Consider the following 21,941-nt stretch of genomic DNA (forward strand, 5'->3'; position numbering starts at 1 on the left):
GAAAGAACAGTGGTAATGCAAAGTACAACCATGGCCCTGATCAATATTCCTAATACAGAAAATATGCATCTCAGGGCATGTCTGCAGCACTGAAAGCAGTCCTCCAGCTGAGCAGTTGTTTTTTCCTTCAGCTCAGCCTCACTTTTAACTACTCTTGATTAAAACTATTACTTTCACTCAATATTCAATTTCTGACAGGTAATATTCTCTACATATGTTGCAAGCTGGCTCCATCCTTACAGGCAAAACACAAGAGCTCCCTAGAAGCAAATTTTCTTATTTTGTAAGTCATGTATAATTTAGGCATCTGCAATATTGACACAGAATAGAAACACACATCATGCTAAAATCATTTGCTAAAAGATTTCAACAGATTCGAGGGCATTCTCCTCTTAAGGCATTGTTCCTCTTATTACTCCTTTTAGTTCTCAGCAGAATCTATTACCTGAGTACATTTAATTCCTGTACACTCAACCTCATAACCCAAAAACCAGACCATGTCAACATTCAACGTCATTTAACTGTACAAGTGTCTAACAGCCCCTTAAGCACTCAGGAGGGGTTTTTTGTGTTCATTTAGTCCTCAAGTTTTCATCAAAACAAACACTTCCACATGCATAGATGAGCTCCCACTGTTCTAGTCTTGCAGATGGATTCCACACAGGACATACTCAACTCTTCCAATTCAGAAGACAATTCAGCTCTTCCAACCAGGTAAATATTGTCTGAACTGGCTGAAAACTGGAGATGGCCTTGCAAACAATTGTTATCATTGTTATGCAAAATACTGAAATCACCCAAGTCTAGTTTACTGAGTTATTAGCAGAAGAGAATTATTGACAAAAGAATCACAAGCAAGTTATGTGTTACATGGACATTCACAGACAGCTGGTAAGATTAGGGAAGCATTTTCTTCATTTCCTTTAAGTGGAAACGAAAAGGGGGAATGAGGTTTTTCCAGAGTTTTCATTCAGTTTCCAAATAGCACTGAATTAGGAAGCTCTCTTTCACTGCAGAGAAAATTCCATTACCTCATTTTAAGAGTATATCTAGGTACAGACTCAGGAACACTCCAGCACTGAGTCACCCTCTATTTTCACCTGCCATGCCTATGACTAGATGTCACACAGGTATGATGTGTTTCTGGCACTCTGAACAAGTTTAATTTTCTTTGTTCAAGTAATACTTTTTCCATTTTTTATGTAAATAATTTTTTCTTTCTGAAGCTGTTCTCAGGAACAAAATATTTTGTCTAATTCTCATTTTGGCTATTGGATGAATAATCAGAAAACTCACCCAAAGAACACAGTCTTTGATCATTTCCCTCACAAGGTATGCAGCTGGCCAGAAGAATTTGCAACTATGAGCTTCCAGTATGAGGTTTGGGAGGATGAGAAGTGTGTGTATTCTTTTGGCCTGGGATTCATAAATCAAAGCTTTTTATAGTAGCAAGTGAACTGATAAAGTATAAATAGAGAAACATATAATTATCACAAAATACAGCTAACAAATCCTCACTAGAGAAAACAGAGGGTGCGCAGGAGAAACTCACTGTAACTGGGGGTTTCACAGATGACACAGAAGATGCAACTGGAAGGAGCTCTTGACCTCCCACAGCAGTAACAGCTGGCTCCTTCAGTGATGCTACTGCAAGACACAAAACAACAGATTCATGAGTAAAACAGGTAGGTGGTCATCAGGAGTCACTTCATGAACAAACTTTTCAACCCAGTATTACTGCTCTCACAATCCCCTTCACCTCACCTCTGTACTTCCCCACTCTTAAACCTCACTGGCAATTGTTACTAAAATGAAATTTGGATCACCAAATAAACATTTACTTACTGGAGAAAATATCTTCTTGCATATTTTCAATACAGAATTTTAAAATAAACATTAAGAAGAGGTGATTTTGTCATTGACTCAATTTACAAATTAGTAATGTGAGAGTGAATGTGCAATGGCAAGAGAATAAGGCATGTTGGGCATGTAGAGAAAAGTCCAGGTAAAGAGCATCTACAGAACAAGCAGGGTGTGAATTACAGTCCACCAGCAGCACAAGAAACAAGCTTTGTGGGTCCCAAGGAACAATGCACAGAAAGCATTCAGAAGAGAGTGTGAGATTCTGTTTCCTATACAGGGAAAAGATCATGGCATGGAAAAGTGAAATTGGTAAATACTTCTAAACCTTCATGTTTCTGAGGCTGACAAATGCCAAGGAAACAAGCTTAGTTTTGTCTAATCAGTTTATGCAATAAATATACACAAATAAAAAGCATCTTCTGCTGGGTAAAACTTCACCAAGTGATGCTGCACAGGGAAAAGTGAATATATAGCCATATTTAAATGCAAAGAAACATTTGAATCCATAATCAGCAAATGCATAACAGGTTATCTCTACCTACAAAATCAGCAGTAAGGTCAGAGCTGTAGACGAAACCTCTACAGACAAACAATCCCTTCCTTTTCCATGGCAGCTTTATAGTTGATAATGAATTACACCACTGTTTTGTGCCACAAGATTTTTGCTAATGTATACATTTCCTCAGCATTAAGTTTGGAACTGCAGATAGATTTTATAGTTAAGCACAGTGGAATTGATCGCTGTAAATTATGTAGGGTTAAAAAGCCAACCTCTATAAAAGAGCTGTTCCATCCTTAGTGACCACACACAGCCGAGACTGTGCTTTATCTACTCACTTGAAAGACATTAGGTCTGCAGATCAACTGTGCCTGGCTTGTCATAGTTTAACTCCTACCTTTTTTGCTGTTGTTTGTCTGGGTCTTTTAATCGTGTTATTTCAGGTGTTTAATGACACTAATTTCCAGATGGTCTAGAAATCTGACACACCAGCAAACAGGCTACATCCCAGCTACATGCAGGAGTGTCACTGTCTGATATTTTATTGTTATATAAATCAAGCTGGTCCTGAAGAGGCATCAGCAATGCATCCAACTAAGTATTGCTTTATTTTGACTTTGCTAAAACAAAGAACTATGGAAGTTTCAAATGTTTCTTGAGAAGAATGAGCTGCCTGATAGTCTTTTGATTTTTTTTTTTTTACCTAAACTTGACAAATACCAGGAGCAACATCACCTTTTAAGGCAAAATGCATCTGAAAGTAAAATCCAGCTTTTAAGCCAGAGTGACTCATAACAGAAAAGATTATTCCTATAAAAACTCAATCATGAAGTAAGAACAAGCTAGAAGCTCTAGTAATAACAATTTGAACAAATCCTTTTTTCTCCATTACTTTTGTGGACTGATATTGGCTGGTTCAAGCAGGTGCTCTTGGCAGCTACAAAAAAGAAATCAAGTTAGACCACTGACCTGACCCAGCCTTATCATTCATTTGCATCCCTAGAGAGTGCAGTAAACACAAGCACAGATACACAGGAACACTCTGCATGCCTTATCTTTTCTATAGGGATGCAGGAGGAAGTCTGTATCTACACTGCAGTCACACGTGCTTTCAACAGAGCTAAGGAGCAGCTCAAGAGATAAGGCAAAGAAGATGCAAAAGCATGCACACAACACTGCCTGCAGCAAGACTGGGTAGTTGTGTACAACCTGATGCTTAAGGTTTTAGCTTTCAGATTCTCCAGATTCTGTACTGCATTCGTATATTACTCTGAACTTCATATAAAGTTTTAGCAAGTTCTCCTCACAGTTTAGTTAGACAAAATAATTCTTTTTCAGCCTGAGAACCAAGGAGATCATCACAGCTTCAGGCCCAAAACATATAAATAAAAGTGAATTGAGGTGAGCAATCTGGGAGGATTGGACTTCATGACCTGAAGCTATAATTGGACAATTACCCCCAACATGTATATGGACCAAAACTTACAGAAGGGTGAAAATGTGTGACCTGTCATTCATCTTGGGTATAGCCACAGTCAGGCTATTGTACTGCTCAAGGTGTATCCTTTGAAAGCCCTAATAAATACCTACTTTATTTAGTAGGTCTAGCCTCTGTTCTAGGTGGCCTCTCAAGGAATCAAGCCCAGTACCACTCTAGCTCCATCATGCCCATTAAATAATGTTAATAAAGACATGAGAGGCAGGGCTGACCAGACTGCAGCCCTGCCTCCTGAAACAGAGGTGCTCACTGCCATCAGAAGAGGCAACACTATACCCATGAGAAGACATGACCTCAGTAGGCTGCATCTAAATCTACTCCTCAAGTCTAGAAGATACCCAAAATCCTCCTCTTTGAGGAGTATCATAGCCATTGCCCAGATTTTCCTTGACCCACTCAACATGAGAGCCTAGACAACTAAATTTTCAGCAAAGTTGCTGACACCACCAGCACATAGCTCCAGGACTCCACTTCCCTCTCCAGAGATCACCTGCTGTATAACCCCTGGCAAAACAATTTGTCTACTTGTGTTGCATCTTTATTCTCAGGTTAGGGTTTTTTCTGTCTCTTCTTTTACAAGTTATCCATATCTAGTTATCATGTGTTGCTGAGCACAATGGGGCCTCTAAGTTTTAAGTTTAGTAACAGAAACCTCAGCTGCAGTGGAACTCCAGTTATAGCTACAAGGCCTCCCTCAAATCCAGCTGCTCCAGAGACCAGAGGCATGTTTTCAGTCTTTCTGTCTTGGCTTGTGTCAAATGCTTCCAGGCTCTTTGGCATGTCCCACACCATCTGGAGTCCATCTAAGAAACTCCCTGACAACTCCCAACCTTTTAAAAGGTTGTTTTCTTTCAGGCTAATTTTACACGTTCTTAGTGGAGAAAGCTACAGCTTAACAAGAGCAGGTGAATTGAGTCCTAATGTCAAATTCAAACTGATCAAAAATCTGTCATAGCTCAGCTTTCCAGGAACTTAGACACTCTGATTTGGAAGTCCTGCTCTCCAATTTTCTTGCTTTGAAATATCTATACTCACTCTTCCTACTCTTCCATTCTTCCCTTGGCATTCCTGTCAAATACAGAGATCAAGGTGACTTCCTGCTGTAACACAGGACCGTTTTTCCTTACAGCTTGTATTTATCTGGTCAAGGAACCTGTTTTCTAGATGCAGGACACCTCTCAGTGCTCTAGTACTTTCTAGTGCTTGCTGCTACTTCAGAGCATCATACAATAGTTTCATTGGAATGGGCCTTAAAAATCATCTTGTCCAACCCCCTTGTCATGGACAGATTCACCTTCCACTAGACCAGCCTGCCTAAAGCCCCATCCATACATCCATCCTGGCCTTTAACACTTCCAGGGGTGAGGCAGCCATAGGTTCTCCAGACAACCTGTTCCACTGTCTAATCATCATCTTCCAAATATTTAATTGAAATCTACCCTCTTCCACATTAAAACCATTGCACCTTATTCTATTACTATACTCCCTGTTCATCTCTGCTGCTGACCCACTAACTACTGGAAAGCTGCTATTAAATCTTCCAGGCTAAACAACTCCAACACCCCCAGCCATTTCAAAGGAGATATGCTCCAGGCCTCTGGTCATTTTTGTGGCCTTCCTCTGGACCCATTCCAACAGGTCCACATCTTTCTGTGTTGATGGGCCCAGAGCTGGATGCAGGTGGAGTCTCACTAGAGCACAGCAGAGGGGAAGATGCACCTCCCTGACCTGCTGGCCACACTGCTTTGGATGAAGTCCAGGACACACTTGGTTTTCTGGGGTGTAAGCAGACATTGTTGGCTCATATTACAGGTCTACCAAAACTCTGCTAAATCCTTCTCCTTAGAGCTGCTCTCAACACACTGTTGCCCAGTCTGTATTTGTGCTTAGGACTGCCCCCACCCACAAGCAAGACATTGTGCTGGGCCTTGAACTTCATGAGGTTGGCCCATCTCTCCAGCTGGTCCTTGTCCAGTGAGTGGTCCAGCCACCAAATTAATTTCTCTCTATTTGAGAGACAAGGATGTTATGTGAGACACTACCAAATGCTTTGCACAAGTCCAGGCAGATGATATCAGTTGCCCTTCCCTCATCTACCGCCTCTGTAACACTGCCATAGAAGTCCAACAGATTTGTCAGACATGATTTGCCCTTAGTGAAGCCATGTTGGTTGTCACCAGTCATCTCCTTATTTTCCATGTGCCTCATCACAGTTTCCAGGAGGATCTGCTCCATGATTTTGCAAAACACAACGGTGAGAGACTTCTTGGATTTTTGAAGGCAAAGGGTGGACATGGTAGGAAATACTTGGCACCATGATGTGCTAATATTGCCTGGGTTTTCATTCATCTGAGCTCAAGCAACAATTTTTTTCTTCCCCTTAAACCAGAAAACAGCTTCATCCTTTCTATTTTGAAGCAACACCCAAACTGTGATAAATTCCAACTGCAGTCATTTGGGCAGCAATCCTAAGAAACAGAATCATTATCAACAAAAACATCATCAACAGCATTCAATGTTGATCCTAAAAAGGCTTTCCTGTGTGGGTCTTCCCATGAGGCCTTACTATGTGACCTCTTTTTGGCAGCAGTCACAGATACCCAGGGTTAGATTTTAAGAACAGCAGAGAAATGCTCCAATCTGTGTCACAACAGCACACAGGACACACATGTGTAGCACAACTCAACTTCCCTGCCATGAAGAGAACACACAGAAATTGCCAGCACCACACAGATTAGGCACAGTCACCTTCACCAGCGGCAAGGGGCCTTTCCCAGTTTCTGCTTTCAACTACTGCAACTAATTCAGGAAATTTACTGACTCACTGAACTCTTGTACTGGCACACGGTGCCTGTAATAATAAAAATAAATAAATAAATAAATAAAAAAGCTATTCTCTGAAGTCCTACTAAACACAAGAGGCTGTGGAAAATAAATATATTTTAAAGCGGACATGAGTACTGCTTGACTGCTTGCTCTTGTTTTTAAGAGGAAAAATACCAAAAAGAAATGTCAGCAAGAGTCTTCTCTGTACCGCCACCCACCAGCCTCCTACCCACTCCTGCTTTTTATTTATGATTTCTTTAAATTAACGTAACATTGTATTTTTTGCCCACGTGAGCTCCCCTCAAACAAAACTCCACTTGACAACTTGCAATCATTTGAAATCTCTTCCTTCCATTTCTATTGCTTGATGCAAGACATCTTCACACTGTCAGGAAAGACTACTCTCCTGCCATGCCCATAGCCATCATCATGTACTCAAGCCCCAGCAAATCTGCCAGATAAACTATCTCCAGCTGGTATCCTATATAGATTATATATATAAAACATGGGGGAATATATAAATAGTTATTCCCTTCCCACTCCTATTTCAGGATTTCCTGAACTCTATGCTATTCTTATCCTCCTTAATTCAGCATTAACTCTGACAACCATATTCCCACAACATTAATTCACTCTTGTCTCTGGAAACCACTGGATTGATTTTACCTTCTGGAGTTATTCTTGACATAGTCCAGGATATGGAACTGCAGCCATTTACATATCAGCTCTTAACCCAATGAGCACATGTAACTTCTATTAGAGTTAGTGCAAACAGCAGATTGTCACCCAGGCACTTTGCTCCAAACATCAATTTGCACTCTGCATCCCTCCTGTGAGCTTGAAAAAGGCTTTGTTAAATATTTGCATCCTGTGTTTCTGCTTGTAAAGTCATCTATGCTCAGCACTAAGCACTGATAGCTGCAAGATCTGTGATCCTGCTTTGGCTCCTCCCAAGTCTCAGCCTAATTGGTAAAAAAGTCATGCAGAGCAGCTTTCACTTTCATGACTTTTATTCCCAAATACAGAGCAAAAAGATGAGGCTTCACATTCTTCCATACCCTGGGCATTCTAGACAGAATCAGCAACACAAACAACCCATTCCTTGGGAAGGATGAGAATGTCCCAGTGCAGGCTAGGGCAGTTACTCCTCAAAGCAGGTAAACACAGTCGATCCCTGAAAGTCTCTCTGCAGCAATCACTGCTTTCCTTCACTGTCACATAACTCTTTATGTCTGCCTTTGTATCTAGTGTTTCTAGATCCCAAGAAGATCTCTGCAGGACACACTACATCTCAACAGAGAGCACAGGAGCAGCTCCCATGACACCCTTCTGTAACCTGTCAAAAAGGAAAGGCTTCCTGATGCTGACTGTTCATTTATAATGAAGATAAATTATTAGTGCAGGTCATAATAGTAATATTTTCAAAATTAATAATTAACTCCAAATTAATGTAAGTTAAAAACATGAAACCATAACTAAGGTCTGCAGCTTTAAAATTAGTTTCTGGTTTTAGTTGCTATGCTTAAAAAAAGGACTGATTCTCCCTGTTTAGTAACTATAAAACATATAGATGTTCAGATTTAAATATCCCATACAATGAAGTTCAGCATGCAAATTTGTTAAGGAAGATACAACACCATTTAAGATATGCAATAAATGATACATTTATTTAAGCTTCATTTTTTCCCATTTTAGATGTGGATTTGCTTTTTATTAAAGTTGGGTTGTGATTTTTTGTTTCTTCTTTTGCTTTGCTGTGATTTTTTTATTTGCGTAACTTTTACTGTCCTTGGAAAAAAACCCTTGTTAAGGGAACTTTCCTGTCTGACCATCCAGAAGCCACTGTCAGTCACACTCACACCACTCCAGACTTTCACTGCTGGGACCAAAGTCCCTTCCCAGTGGGCAGCTGTGCAAAGGGGCAGCACCAGGGCACAGCCCCTCGCCTGTGGCTCCCACCGTGTCCCCCACCCAGAGCACAACCTGCAGCTCCCACTGCACTTCACATCCAGCTACCTGGGTGTCTACACACTTCAGCAAGAGAAGAAAGCAGGTTTAAAATTGCATTTAAAATTGTTTCTAAAAGAGTATTATCTATAATGAAAGGAAAGGAATGAAATGTGACTGCTTCTACCAAAATAAAGAGAATATCTCACCATCCCTCGTTTAGTCTTTCTCAAATCCCTCCCTGACACAAGCTATATATATTACATTCTCAACTCCCAATCAGTCTCACAACCTCACAAGTACCTGTCATGGAATTGCTTCTGCTGTAGAACTTCAATGACAAATATTCTCCCTACACCTGCAGAATAGACTATTGCTCTCACAGGTTATCCTGGCACTGCAATGAACTCTTTTTCCAGACGATTAGGCCATTGATTTCCTGTGGTTCGAGCACTTTCATTTTCCTTTAAAGCCCTAGCCAAACCTGCACTAGCAAATATTTCTTAATTTAGATGCTATTAAATGGTTAGGGAACATTTAAATCTCAACCTGATTTATCATTATTTCAAATTCACCTTTGAAGAGGCTTCTTTTCAGAGAATACATTTAATTGCATATCTATGATTACACACACAAACAAATATAGACACAGCACTGTTTAAATACATTGATTCCAATACTCATCCAGCGATTTTTAAAACTGTTCCAGGGCTTTGGGAAACATAGGGTGTTTTTAAAATATGACAGGTACTTAGCTCCTGAAATATACTTCCAGTGAACATAGCGAACTGTAAGTCTTTAAATAGAGAACAAAGGTATTTTCTAAAGGAAATATTCCAATTCCCAAAGAGCTGATACCTCTCTTACAGTATGCCAGTAATACACACACTTGTCCCTCTGTCATCCTTATAAGCCTAAGGATTATTCTTCCCCTGCTGTTATGGGTATGGACCTGAGACACCATGAGGATGGCAAAACCAGCAAGTCCAGGATCCTCTCCACTCTCCAAACTCCCTCTGAGCCAGGGTAGTGCATCTCTGCCTGAGCTGATTGATAATTTACTAGCTAGGTCCAGGGTCACACTGCACTCTTTCAGAGGTGTTTGTGGCATGACAGTGACTCACAGCAACATTCAAGCTGTCCTGAGATCATCCACAACACTTGACACAGTGCAGGAAGACAGAAGTGACCTTCCCAAGGAGTTTGCTGCACAGCTGGGAGCCGAACCAAGTGCCACCATGCTCCCAGTGAGCACCCAGCTCCACAGGGAGCACCAGGTAAATGTCCTCCCACAGACATGCCCTGAGCAAACATTTAGAAGCACCTGTGCAGAAGCAAGGTAGACAGGAAAATCAGCCAGTGAAGGCAAAGGAAATTTTGGTGATAACAACAGTCTACACATCACCTAATTTCCTACCTCAAACAATGAGTAAAGCACTTGAGGACATGGCATTCTGAGTTTTCTAGTATTGTAATACCTGTGAAGTATTCACTTGTTGGGGGGGGGGGGTGCAGATTTTTAAAGCTTTTCAGCTTAATCTTTTAAGCTAGTGACTTAAAACAACTGCTACCTTAATTTTGTTGCCATGGATACACCAAGACACACATTTTCCACCCAGAAAATCTCCAAAACAGTAAATTACATCATACAAATTTTACCAAGGTACTTCCAGGGAGAAGACACATCTCTCCTTGCCTTTGTGGTAACTTTAAGTCGCCACAAACACATTTGTAGTTTCAAGGCAAGTTTTGATCTTTTTGCTCTCCTAAACCACCCATCCAAAACACACAATCCAAGTGAGTTTCCATGTTGGATTGCAGCGCTCCCTCTGCTCTTGCATCTGTCCACCACGGAGTAGCCAGCTGCCCTGGGAGAGCTGCAGTGCAGCGACTGAGTGCGCTGGGCTTGGCCACAGTGATGGATGTGACCCACTCAGTGGGGACAGCACAGCCCTGTCTGAGCCAGGACAGCAGCACTCGCGCTGTCCAAAGAGGAACACCCTCAAGCACACCAGTATCAGAACCAGTGACAAGATGAGAGACTTATTATAGAGTAATTGCATAGAATACATTGAAAATTTGTGATCCACACAGGAGTCAAATTATCACCTTCAGACAGGATCAATTATAGTTGATAACCCATACTTACCTGCACAGAAAGCATCTAAAGCAACACCTAAGTTTCTATACCAAAGATACTAAAAAAAATGATACATATTGCTGGTACCCCAAATATCTTCCCTTTGCAGAAGGATTCAAGAAACAGATTTAATTGGATCTTTACCACCAGTAGGCCTCAGGAAAACCAAATGCACCTCATAAAAAATGAACATTTTTCTGTGTTTGCTTTAAGTTCCACTCTAGAAATGTAGGCTGACAAACTACTGCAAATACATTGGAGTATTTTACACTTTGTCAGGAGACTCTACCTGGGTTTGGAATCAACAACTTTAAATTATTTAATGGTTTTCAGAAGTTTTGTGCTGAATCATTTACAGCAATGCCACATTGCACCCTATTAGTTAAAGAAACTTGACAGCAGATGTAGTTCTTTACCTCCTGACCTGATCCCTATTACACAGGCAAAGCAGTTACCAACAGGGCTCGAGTCTTCACTTCCCTGCCCCTCAGTTCTCACACATCACAGAGACAACACTTCAGCTTAATGGTCCATCTTGCAACCAAGATCTGCCCTTCAAATCCATCTATAACAATACCTCTTTACTAGGTTTACCTTGGGAAATTTCTGGGGTTTTTTGAGGCAGACTGGCCAGTACAACATACAAGTAGTTGTTTGCATATACTTTAAAAAGTGAAGGGAAATAGGAAAAAATATATATATTATTGTGGCAGACCACAATATATCATATAAAGATAAAAATAAGTATTTAAAAAAAGGAAAGCTCCACACAAGTCTGTGATGAGACAGAGAGACAAACATGAAACTTCAGAAATTCGTAGAAGACAAAAAAGTATCCACCCCCAAGAAAAGATAAATTTAAAGCACTTTGCTTTGGTTGTCCTTCTGTCTTGTGGTTTACTACAATCACACAAGAGCTGGCAAAGTGGATTAAATGCTACAGGTTGAAATTAAACTTGCAGGGGTAACAGCTGTTCACTGGCCACTAGTAGTCTCACAGCATTATGGCTAGCCAGCATATTTATTGTCAGAACATGCCAGGCCCACAAGTCAGTAACAATGATGTCTTGTCCTTGCCTCTCCCCAGCAGCTTCTGCCATCTGCCTTTGCTCTTTTGACTCACCTTCAACCTGGCACAGTCTAAAACTACTCTCTAGTTTATACTTCATATATGCATGTTGTCATTTCTTTTGTATAGCTAGTGTTTGCACCCAATGCTTGGCTGATGCCCATCCATTACAATACTAGACTGGGACTACACTGAAGAAATATGCTGTGGCTGTATCAAAACCTGGTATCACTAAAGATATAAGTAAACTCCTGCTATGAAGGTAACATCCTCTCACTTCTGATCTGCTTTAACATTAGGTAGTTCATGGGAGGATAAAGCAGAAGGATGATACCTCACAGCTGGATGGGAACAAAAGCTGAAAGTCAGCCACAGGAAGTCAAGCAAATTCTGGACCTGTCTGGAAATAATTTCTCATTACAAGACAGGTTGTAAAGTATTAAATGATCCAAGTTGCTCATGTTCTGTAGAGCAGGAGAGCGGCTTAAGAAACAACACCCAAACTTAGAAATACAAGCTTTTTTCTTGTAACTGGTCCATTCTTTCCATGATATGCCAACACCAGAATATTCCGAACACTAAGCCAGGCACAGGATTTCATCTCCAATGAACACAAACACAGCCAGCAGTTTTACACCACCTCCTTTCCACATTAATCTCCCAATGTAGGTGATGCATATCAACTCATGTGGAAGTCCCCCAGTTCCATGTAGCAAGGGCAGTTGATACTGATTAATGATCTGGCTCAACATATCCAAGGAACTGACACACTCATTAGTTATCCTAAACAGCAGGATATTACAGTAAATTATGACAGCTGCTGTGTGTAGCTTTTCAAATCTCTTTTCTATTTCAAATACAGCTAGCATTGGAGTTGTCCTTTATGGAAAAAGAAAAACCATCTATAGATCAGCACTCTGTACAGAGTCCAGCAGCCTGTGTTACTTGCCAGCATTTACAAAGCAGTGACGCACACAGCATAAAGCCTTTGCTAACACCAATCCACACAGAGTGCCTTTAGTAAAAGCAGACCCAAAAACGACTCTTCTCTCCTTATTTTCCCCGAAGTAATGCCTGGCATCCTCCCTGCCTCCTCCATGAACCCCTCAGCTCTCCTTTCTGCATTTATAATGTTTATATTTCTCTTACTTTTAAAAACAATGTGAACAAAAGCATAGCTTGAATTCACAAGGGAAAATAAATGTTTTCCTACACCTTCTAAAATCTCTCAAAATCTAAATATTTAAAGACATTCTGCTGTGCCCCTCTATATGTCTTCACAGACCTCAAAAATGTAATTTCACCTGGCTGCTTCTTCCAGTCTCTCCCACATCCATGCTGCTGTACTTACCATAAAGGAGTTAGCAAAAGGCAGCAGACAGGACAGGATAGCTTGGGCCCTTTCACCTCCTGTGCATTTGCACAATGTGTACTGTCCCTGCCTCAAAGACATCACAATTTAAACAGATGAGGTCAGGAGAAAAAAACTGTTTACCTCATTTATAGGTTTTCAGGAGACTAGGAACCTTACTCATGATCACAGAAATTTATGACAGAAGAACTGAACTCATACATCTCAATTCATTAGTATGACTCCAGTAATATCTCTCCTTTCAAGAGAAGTGTGTCCAGTCATTTCTCACCATGTGAGGTCAAGAACAACTTTAGCTGCAGACAGAGATTTTCCCCTTATTCTCCCTGATTTGAGGAGAAGTGATGACATCTTCCTGGATTTTATTACTTGAATGCACATACATAAACAGTTACAGCAAAACAATGTTAATGCAGCAAACAAGGTATGTCCTATTCACACCTGTGATAACAGCTCTCTTGGGAACTCTAAGAAATAGCCTCACAAAAACATCCCAGACTCATTTCCCTGTCTGCCTCCTGAATTACTGGATTTAAATATATACCAATACATTGAAACAGAGGCACACACAAAAAAGATAAATAGCAAAAAAAATTCCTTCAGACCCCTTAAGATAAAATAAACTAACATTCTAAAGTTTCAATGGAGAAGAAAACACCAACCAACAAGGGAGACAGAGTGGGCAAGTAGGAAAAGTACACAGCAAAACAAGCAAAGAAACTCTGCTTTTATCCCTTCATGGAGGCTACCTGAAGAGAGCCAAGGCTGGTACCTTTTTGTGAAGAAGCAGCAAACAGTGAAAGAATAGGAGACTGAAGCCCACTGCCACTTTTTTATCATGCTGATGGAACACAGCAGGAAGCTGGTCTCGCAGCTCAGGACAGCTCTTCTTATCCTGTGTTCTCATAGCTCAAAAACAACTTCACAGGACTTGTGCAGTGGTTTGTGCCACACATCCTAACCCCCTCTGTGAGAGCAACAGACACTAAAGGCATAAACCCTGTGCTACAGAGCTCAAGGCAGCATGCTGCAAGGGAGAGAAAGTGATTCTAATTACAGCTCTCATCCCTTTGCCTGCAAGAGAATTCAATACTGCTTAACCAGTAATGCCTTTGCCACGGTACTCAAAAGCCACCCCACTTCATATTCTGGACTAGCCAAGCAGTGTAGGACATTCTTCATCTCCACACCCAGGAGATTCTCAGCAACTCTAGCAGACCCTAATTACATGTGAACCTATACAGAGAATATGTTGGCCAGTTTTGAAATGGCAATGAAGTTAGCAGATGATCAAACTTGAGGACAACCTCTGTAAGCAAGAAACTTCTCTAAGTAAGCATCTACAAGACAACATAAAAATCATAATGTACTGCTTCAGAGTATTGTCTTTGTCAGAGGCTTTGTCAGAGTAACAATCCTCATACACACACCCCAAGTCACCAGCTGGAGACACTTCACATGCCTCAGCTCTACCCTCATGTCAACAGCTCCAGTTTAGAAATCAGAGCAGAGAGAGAACATCAAACAAATTCATCAAGCTCCTGTCATCTCTCACTTGCTAAACAGAATTATACTTACATTGGCTAGCAGCATCTATCAGGAAATTAATCCAAAAGCAGGCATTGTTTCAGCCAATTTATCAAATAACAAGGATATCTCCTGAAAAAAACATTTCCATTACCCTATTAGATGCACCCATCTAACCACTGTGCCAGTAAAGGCCCACAGGAGTCTTTTCTCTTCAATAGGAACCATCACAGGAATGAAGCAAAAGGATTGCAATGAGTATGAGAAACAGCCCTTTCAGAAAAGCGTCAATATGTTTAAATAAAGATACTATCTTAGATCAAATAAACTTCAGTATTTTCCTTCAGATAAAAAAGTAAGCCATGTTTAAACAAGGTAGTAATTTTGCATTGATGGAATCAATTCAACTACAGCAAAATAACATTTTACTGAAAAAGCTTTCCAGTTCATAGCCATTGGTATTATTATCCCAGAATAAGAATCCTGGAAACTGGTATAGTTGGTAGTACTACAAGAGAAAGTTAGAGTAGTACATTTATAACACTCTGAGACAGTAAATGTTATAGTCTGTTCAGTACAGTATCCACCCTCCCCCTCAATCATAGATGTAATCACCCTCACATATTGTGGCACAGTTCCACTGCCAGGCAAGGGAATGCTGAATAGTATGGATGTGTGGAGCTGGATTTCACAAAATCCAGCCATTGGGGAAGAGAAGAAAGCATGCTTTACCCTCTGGCTCCCACTTCCTTCTTAAGGGGCATGCAACTTCTGTGGATCTTGCTACTGGGCACATTTTGTGGAGCAGAAAGTAATTCCATTATAGATTTATCTTTTTCTTCCACTAACACTTCCTTTGTTAAACCAGCAAGTGAAATTTCTGTAAGGTCAAAATTGGCTTTTCACCCTCTAGAGACCCAAGTGGTCTTTTCAAGCAGTTTAATAGCCTTTATCTCTTGGAAACATTTCAGTTGTGTGGGTGACTCCTCTGATTGCCCTTGCATTATAAATATATCTGCAAGCCCTGCTGACAGCATGAGGCACACATTACACAGCACAGCCACCAAGTGACATTTTTCTGTTGAATACACATAATTATAGGAGTACACACCAAGGATAACATCTATTCTCTAATGCCTACAAATGTTAAGGAGACTTTGATCCACCTTGCAAAATGGCCAGGCTGATTTTGTGAGAATATCCATGCAGCTTTAGCCTTACTCCCTGTGAGGTGCATCATAGATCATTTTCCAAGACCAATATTCCATGATTCTACATCCTACACAGAAGTGTGACTTCATTCAAGTGACAATGAGTCTTTCAGACTCCACTCTCTGTTAGATCTTGCACTGGTCATGTGGGGCTATTGAAGTGTGAGCAGGTGCCACTGCTCACTCCTTGTCTCTCCAGATGCCAAATCTCCATAAGGAGAGGAACCATGGAGCCTTGCTTGGTGTGACTCTGCTGACTGTGCACTGTTCAACCCTCAGCAACCCCACAAGAGAAGGGTTCTCTGAGAGACTGCTCGCTCAGCCTCCCTTCCTGAGCTCAGGTGAGCCCCCAGCTTCTGCCAAAATCCTCCAGTTTATATACTGGGCATGACATCCTATGGTGTGGAATATCCCTTTGGGTAGTTCAGGGCACGTGTCCCAGCTGTGCTCCCTCCTCCCAGCTTCTTTTGCAAACCTCCTCACCCATGCAAAGGAAAGACACTCCTTGACTTAGGATAAACACGACTTAGCAAAAAATCAAAACATCCCTGTGTGTTACCAACACCATTCTCATTCCAAGTCCACAACACAGCACTGTAACAGCTACTGAGAAGAAATTAACTCTACCCTAGCTGAAACCAGGACAGCAATAAACACACCAAAAGGTAGATTAAGAATCTCCAGTCAACACATGCAGGAAAAAAAGGAAAAATAATTTTTATTAAGCATCATCAGTTATGCAAAGGTGCAAACAAGATATTTCCAATGGAGATTTTTCTGTAATCAGGTCCAACATCTCAAACAGCTCAGAATTATAGAAAATCCCTAACCATACTGCTGAATTAAGGGCAGGATTTTGTGATCCAAGCAGCAAACAATTTTTTAAGAGACCTACAGATGAGGAGCAGTAAAAGATACTTTTGCAGATTACATTCTGCTGCAGTCATCGTGTATGAAGTGCTCTGATTATATTAAAAGGAAAAATTTGGCCCTGCTGAAGATACTTTACTTGGTGTGGTTCTGATTTCTCCCTGCACACCTTAACAGAGCCTGAAAAATACAAACCAGCTTCTTGCCATCTTATTTGGATGTTGAGTATTTCAAGCTCTAGGTACCTCAAAACCTTAAATACAGCACAACAAGTTGAATGCTATCATCTCACTTCACTTTGCTGACTGCAGAAAAATATCCTAGAAACCCATTTCCTCACACAGCTAATTCATCTTCCCTGTGTGGGAAGAAACCCGTTTCCTCAGAGAACAGAACACTGTGCCAGAGACAGCCACTGATGTACTAGCTTTTAATGTTGATTTCATATATCTTGTTGAATTGAAGCCATGACAGAGGCATTTGTTATTCCTTCCCCTCCAAGCTTGTACCAAAACACAAACAAACAAGGTCTTCACCATAAAACCAGTAAAAAGCAGTTAGTTTATTTCCTTAAAGCAACATGAAATACCTGTGCTTATTTTTAGAATGGAAATCTAGCTTTAAGTTTATGAGGATTTTTTAAAAGGAACCTAATTCTTCCATATGCTATTTAGGACTTTCAAGTTACCTTTCAAGTATTCCAGAGAACAATGTCCACCCCCAAATTTCAGTGACAGAAGGTTCTTTTAAAAGTTGCACACATAATGCAACTTTGACTTTTGAGGTTAACTCAAACTTTACAAATATAGCAGTGTCAAATACTGCTTTCATTAAGTAACAAAGTGTGAATGCTTCTATTTGCATTTTCCCCAAATGTCAATAGTTCACTTGAAAAACAGAGTAGAAAAATCAGGATAGTTTGTTTCTCTTTCCTGCTCTACAGCCACAAACAAGGTGGGAAAGTCAGAAACACACCTGTCTATAAACCAAAATGTCACAGAAACTGTCTTTTCTTTAAAATAGGACCTATCTGCATATTTTAGTGTTAAAATACTTCTTGTAAGTCAAAGCTCTCACTGACCAAAACAAGCCATCTAGTAATGACTGTTTAAAAATTAGATAATGCTACATACAGGACACAATATGATAAATCCATCTTCCTCTCAGCCCCCTTTTGGTTAAGCGGCATTCACACTAGTGAAGGGGGAGAGGGGAAAAGGGTCACAGAGAAAATTAATTAAAGTGAAAACTAAAACTAAAGTAGTTCAGTCTCTATTCAAATGTGTTCAAATCACTAATCAATTCAGCTACAGCAACCAATGACAAAGTTACTTCAAAACAGCAACAATGGAAGATTTAAAGGGGCTGCTGAAGTTTTTTATTTGCCACCAGAGATCACAGCCATCATCAGGGTTCTGTGTTTCTGGCTTAAATTGTTGTCCTCAGTTTCAAACTACAGCCATATGTTTCACATTAAAATGAAGGACAACCAAGTGTCCTTGAAGGATCAGACACGGTTCTCTTCTAAAAATCATGCACTCAGCCCATGGTTGCATAACCACGCACGAATGGACCTTCTGCACCCTCGTGATTTCCCTGCTGCTGCTAACATCTGACCCATCCCCATGCTAGACACCAAGACAGGAGGAAACAAAAGCAACATTTCAAAATAATGGGGAGCAAATGACATCTCCATGTTTCCAAGGCTGGCAGTGCAGAGGACTGTGATAGGTGAGCTGGCTCCCAGCCTGCCAGCACTTTGGCTTTGTCAGCCACCAGCGCTCCGGCAACCTCTGCTCGTTACCACAGACCTCCACCGGTTAGGGATTGTTGTTGGGCTATTGAGAAACATTTAACGAGAACCACATGTTTCCCAAGTGCTCTGGGATGTAACCTAGCACAAGAGAAAAACAAGAAAGTTCAACAGACAGCTTTTATGACAATACAAGCATTTTGGCTTTTATGTGTGTCTTGCAGTAAAACATGCGGTGACCCATGCCCTCTGCCAGCTCTGGAGAGCCTCTGCCATCAGTGTGACTGATCACACTGCCAACAGTAAATCTGTCACCCCTGCTGGGATGAAACACTCCCATCTTTGCTAGAGCCCTGATCTGCAGCTGCATCAGGACACACAAATCTCTCTCTCTGATGTTGCAGGGCACATGTAGAATTTCTGAGGGTACCATGAACATATTATGCAGCTGCATCTAAAGGCTCCTCATCAACATGAAAATAGGTAGCCTAAGTGGAATATTATCAGAGGGCCCTTTTATCAAAATGTATTTAGAGACTTAAAAAATTACATTGATTTAAGAGTTTGCAAATCAGGCCAAAAAAAAAAAAAAAAAATTACATTCCAAGGGAGCAAGCATCCAATACCTTAGTTCACAGAGCAAATTAGGAGCAGAGCTAAAAGTCTGCTTATCCTCACAAACCCCTATTCTCACTGCTACAGCTGCAGAAGTTATACACAGCCATATGTATTTACAGCATTACACAATAAGCCAACATAAAAATCAACACTAGGTTATGTTGTGGGAAGTGCCATCCAGATGGCAGGCAGAGCTCGAGTTATTGCTGCAGGCAGCTGAGAGAAAGATCCTGGATGAAGGGACACTGCACTGGCAGGCAGATGAACCAGAACAGCAGCTCTCAATCAGCAAGACCTCCCTCTTCAGCAAGGTGCTAATGTCATAGAGATGAGATACTGGTGACAGCCTGCAGTATCCCAGTCGTACTCCTGGCACCAGGATCTGAAGCCAAGGCACCTATGCAGAATAATTCAAGGTAGAAGGGAAGTGGATTCCACTAAGGTGAGGAGGGGAGAAAGGTAAAAAATTTAAAAAAAAAAAAAAAATTACCCCTTTGCACCAGAAAGGCTACAAAAAAACAGGAAACATTGAACAGAAGAGTCTGAACAGCTCTCCTCTATGCAAGAGTGGACTCCCAGATAAAGTAATACCTTTGTGTATGCAGAGCAATGTGCTTATCTAAGTCTCAAAAACAAAAACAGCTACAAGCTACCTGATATTAAGCAGAAATCAGATGAGAATTTACTGAAAAGCCACATCACCCTAAAGTACAAATACCCACTCAAAACCAACAGCTCTGAGTTGGCTCAATATTCCCATAGCCTCTCTCCCACCCCTTCACTCCCTGCATTTACTGCCCCTTGCAATCAGACATGACATTTCTCCAGCCTGACTCCTCACCACAATGGATAACAGTCACCTGCCTTCACAATTAAGGGCAGCAGAGCTCCCAAGACCTTGCTGAGACAACACAAGTCTAAGTGGCACACTCTCAGTGCCAGGATTTTATCCCACCTTGCAGAATTTAGGAATAAGTGCAGGGATCCCACACAGGTCCCTTCCAAGGCCTAATGTGAAGCAGTGGCAGGGGTCAGTGGAAAGTTCCAGGTGGTTCAGACACCTTCATCTTTTTTCTCCAAAGCTTTCAAATTAGACTCTCATCACCTCCCAATAAGTCTCAGAGTCAGATACTAAAGATAAAAAACACTAGGCAATAATAGAAATGGAGAAATGAGATAATGTCTCAGAGAGACACAGAGAGTATCAGAAGTAAAAAAGGCTAAAGCATCAGTGAATTCAGACTCCAAAGGTTTCTCTTTTAATCATCTAGTGCATGCCCCAGACAAGGAATACATTACCTTTTACTGCTAACTGGTGAGGGTTTTCTATAAGGAGCACCCATCAGACATGATCGAGCAAGTATCAGGAACATAAGTAGTGTGTGGTACAAATTTCAGAGACAGTTATTTTCCAGCAATCATTTTAATATTTACAAGGTTTTATTGCATTGTTAATAGTGATTTTATTACACAACCAGAGCTCTAGAAAATGTAAAAAAAAAATCACTGGGAAAAAACAGCAACTGGTTCTCAAAGTTTAATTGGCAGATCAGCTTTCTTGAGAAGATTTATTCATCCTCTGCTTCCATTTGACACTGAAGTCCTTAGAATTTTCACTTTAAAAATGAAATTCACATTGCATTCTAGAAGTTTAAATCCTTTACCCTATTTATTAAACCAGTAAGTTTGCTAAAATTTCCTCCATCATCCTTAGTGACATCATTCTTGTATTCATTTACCAAAAAACAACAAAAAACTTATTTGGCAATAAGAAACATTGGAGAGTTTCTAACATGAGATGCAGCTTCCTTAAAGCAATGGATGAGTTCCCAGTTATCACACAAAACCTCATTATACTCACTGCTTGGCAAGCAGTATTTCTTACATATTTACTCTGGCAATCTCTTCCAAAGCTTACTGGAGCTAATGGGTTTCAAAATCAGGTTCTAAAAGGGAGATGGGTCCTATAATGAGTAGCCTAAATGTAAGTTATTCAAACCAAACACATTGGGATTAAATCCATGAACTTTTTTGTTCTGCCTGAAACTTAAGAGCTCTTTCCCTCTACCCCTGAGCTATCATCACAACAGGACTAATTCCAGCTCTAAACCATGGAGGAACATTTCTGAGTAATCTCAGTATGCCTGCTACATTTCAAGGATAAATTAGTGCACTATTTTTGCACTAGCTCTGCCATTCATCTCCACTGTTAAGTTACTCAGCAGGCAAGAAACAGAGATACCAACACTAAGGTAATTCTCTCCCTCCAATATACATGTCTGGTTACTATCATATGTCATCCACTGGCAGGAGAAAGTGAGGTTATGATTGTGTGTGAGCTGTGTGGTGCTATAAATCAGAGCAAGCATATTTTAACAGTCAAGAAACTTCTTTTTTATACAAATTTTGTTCAAGGAAGGGATTTTGTTAAAAAGTGAGAGCAGAACATCTTTGCAACAGGACAGAGATTGATTACAAAACCCACAAGCCCTCTGTGTCTAAAACAGTTATTCAGAGAGCATCCTACACCTGCACCATGGAGGGTCAGATTTAATACTGGGACCCATTTGCATTTACAAAGTTACAGTGAACATGCAAGTCTCCCAGCTGCAATAAATACAGCTACAGAAAGATGGACAGAAGGCAGAGACTCCAGACCTTGTTCAAGTCTTGACTGCTGAACAACAGGCTCTAAGGATTTGTAATTTATTGAGGAGATTAAAGACACACAGACATTTAAAGAGATTT

The 21,941-nt window shown here is 40.7% G+C and overlaps 1 protein-coding gene across 12 annotated transcripts in view; it reads right to left on the minus strand.

Annotated features, from left to right (window-relative positions):
- TSPAN4 (tetraspanin 4) overlaps window positions 1-21,941 on the minus strand; it is a 430,007-nt gene that overhangs the window by 360,395 nt on the left and 47,671 nt on the right. For 8 of the 12 annotated variants that reach the window (XM_021555172.3, XM_085581599.1, XM_085581597.1 and 5 more), the window contains exon 2: window positions 1,553-1,647. The exons of 2 other annotated variants lie outside the window; for them this stretch is intronic. The gene's annotated coding sequence lies outside the window, so the exon portion shown is untranslated. Of the gene's footprint in view, window positions 1-1,518; window positions 1,648-4,512; window positions 9,827-21,941 lie in introns of those variants that run through there. 2 more of the 12 variants (XR_014955985.1, XM_085581604.1) reach the window with 2 other exon arrangements.

Source organism: Lonchura striata, chromosome 5, assembly GCF_050655825.1.
Source record: "Lonchura striata isolate lonStrDom1 chromosome 5, ASM5065582v1, whole genome shotgun sequence".
Lineage (NCBI taxonomy): Eukaryota > Metazoa > Chordata > Aves > Passeriformes > Estrildidae > Lonchura > Lonchura striata.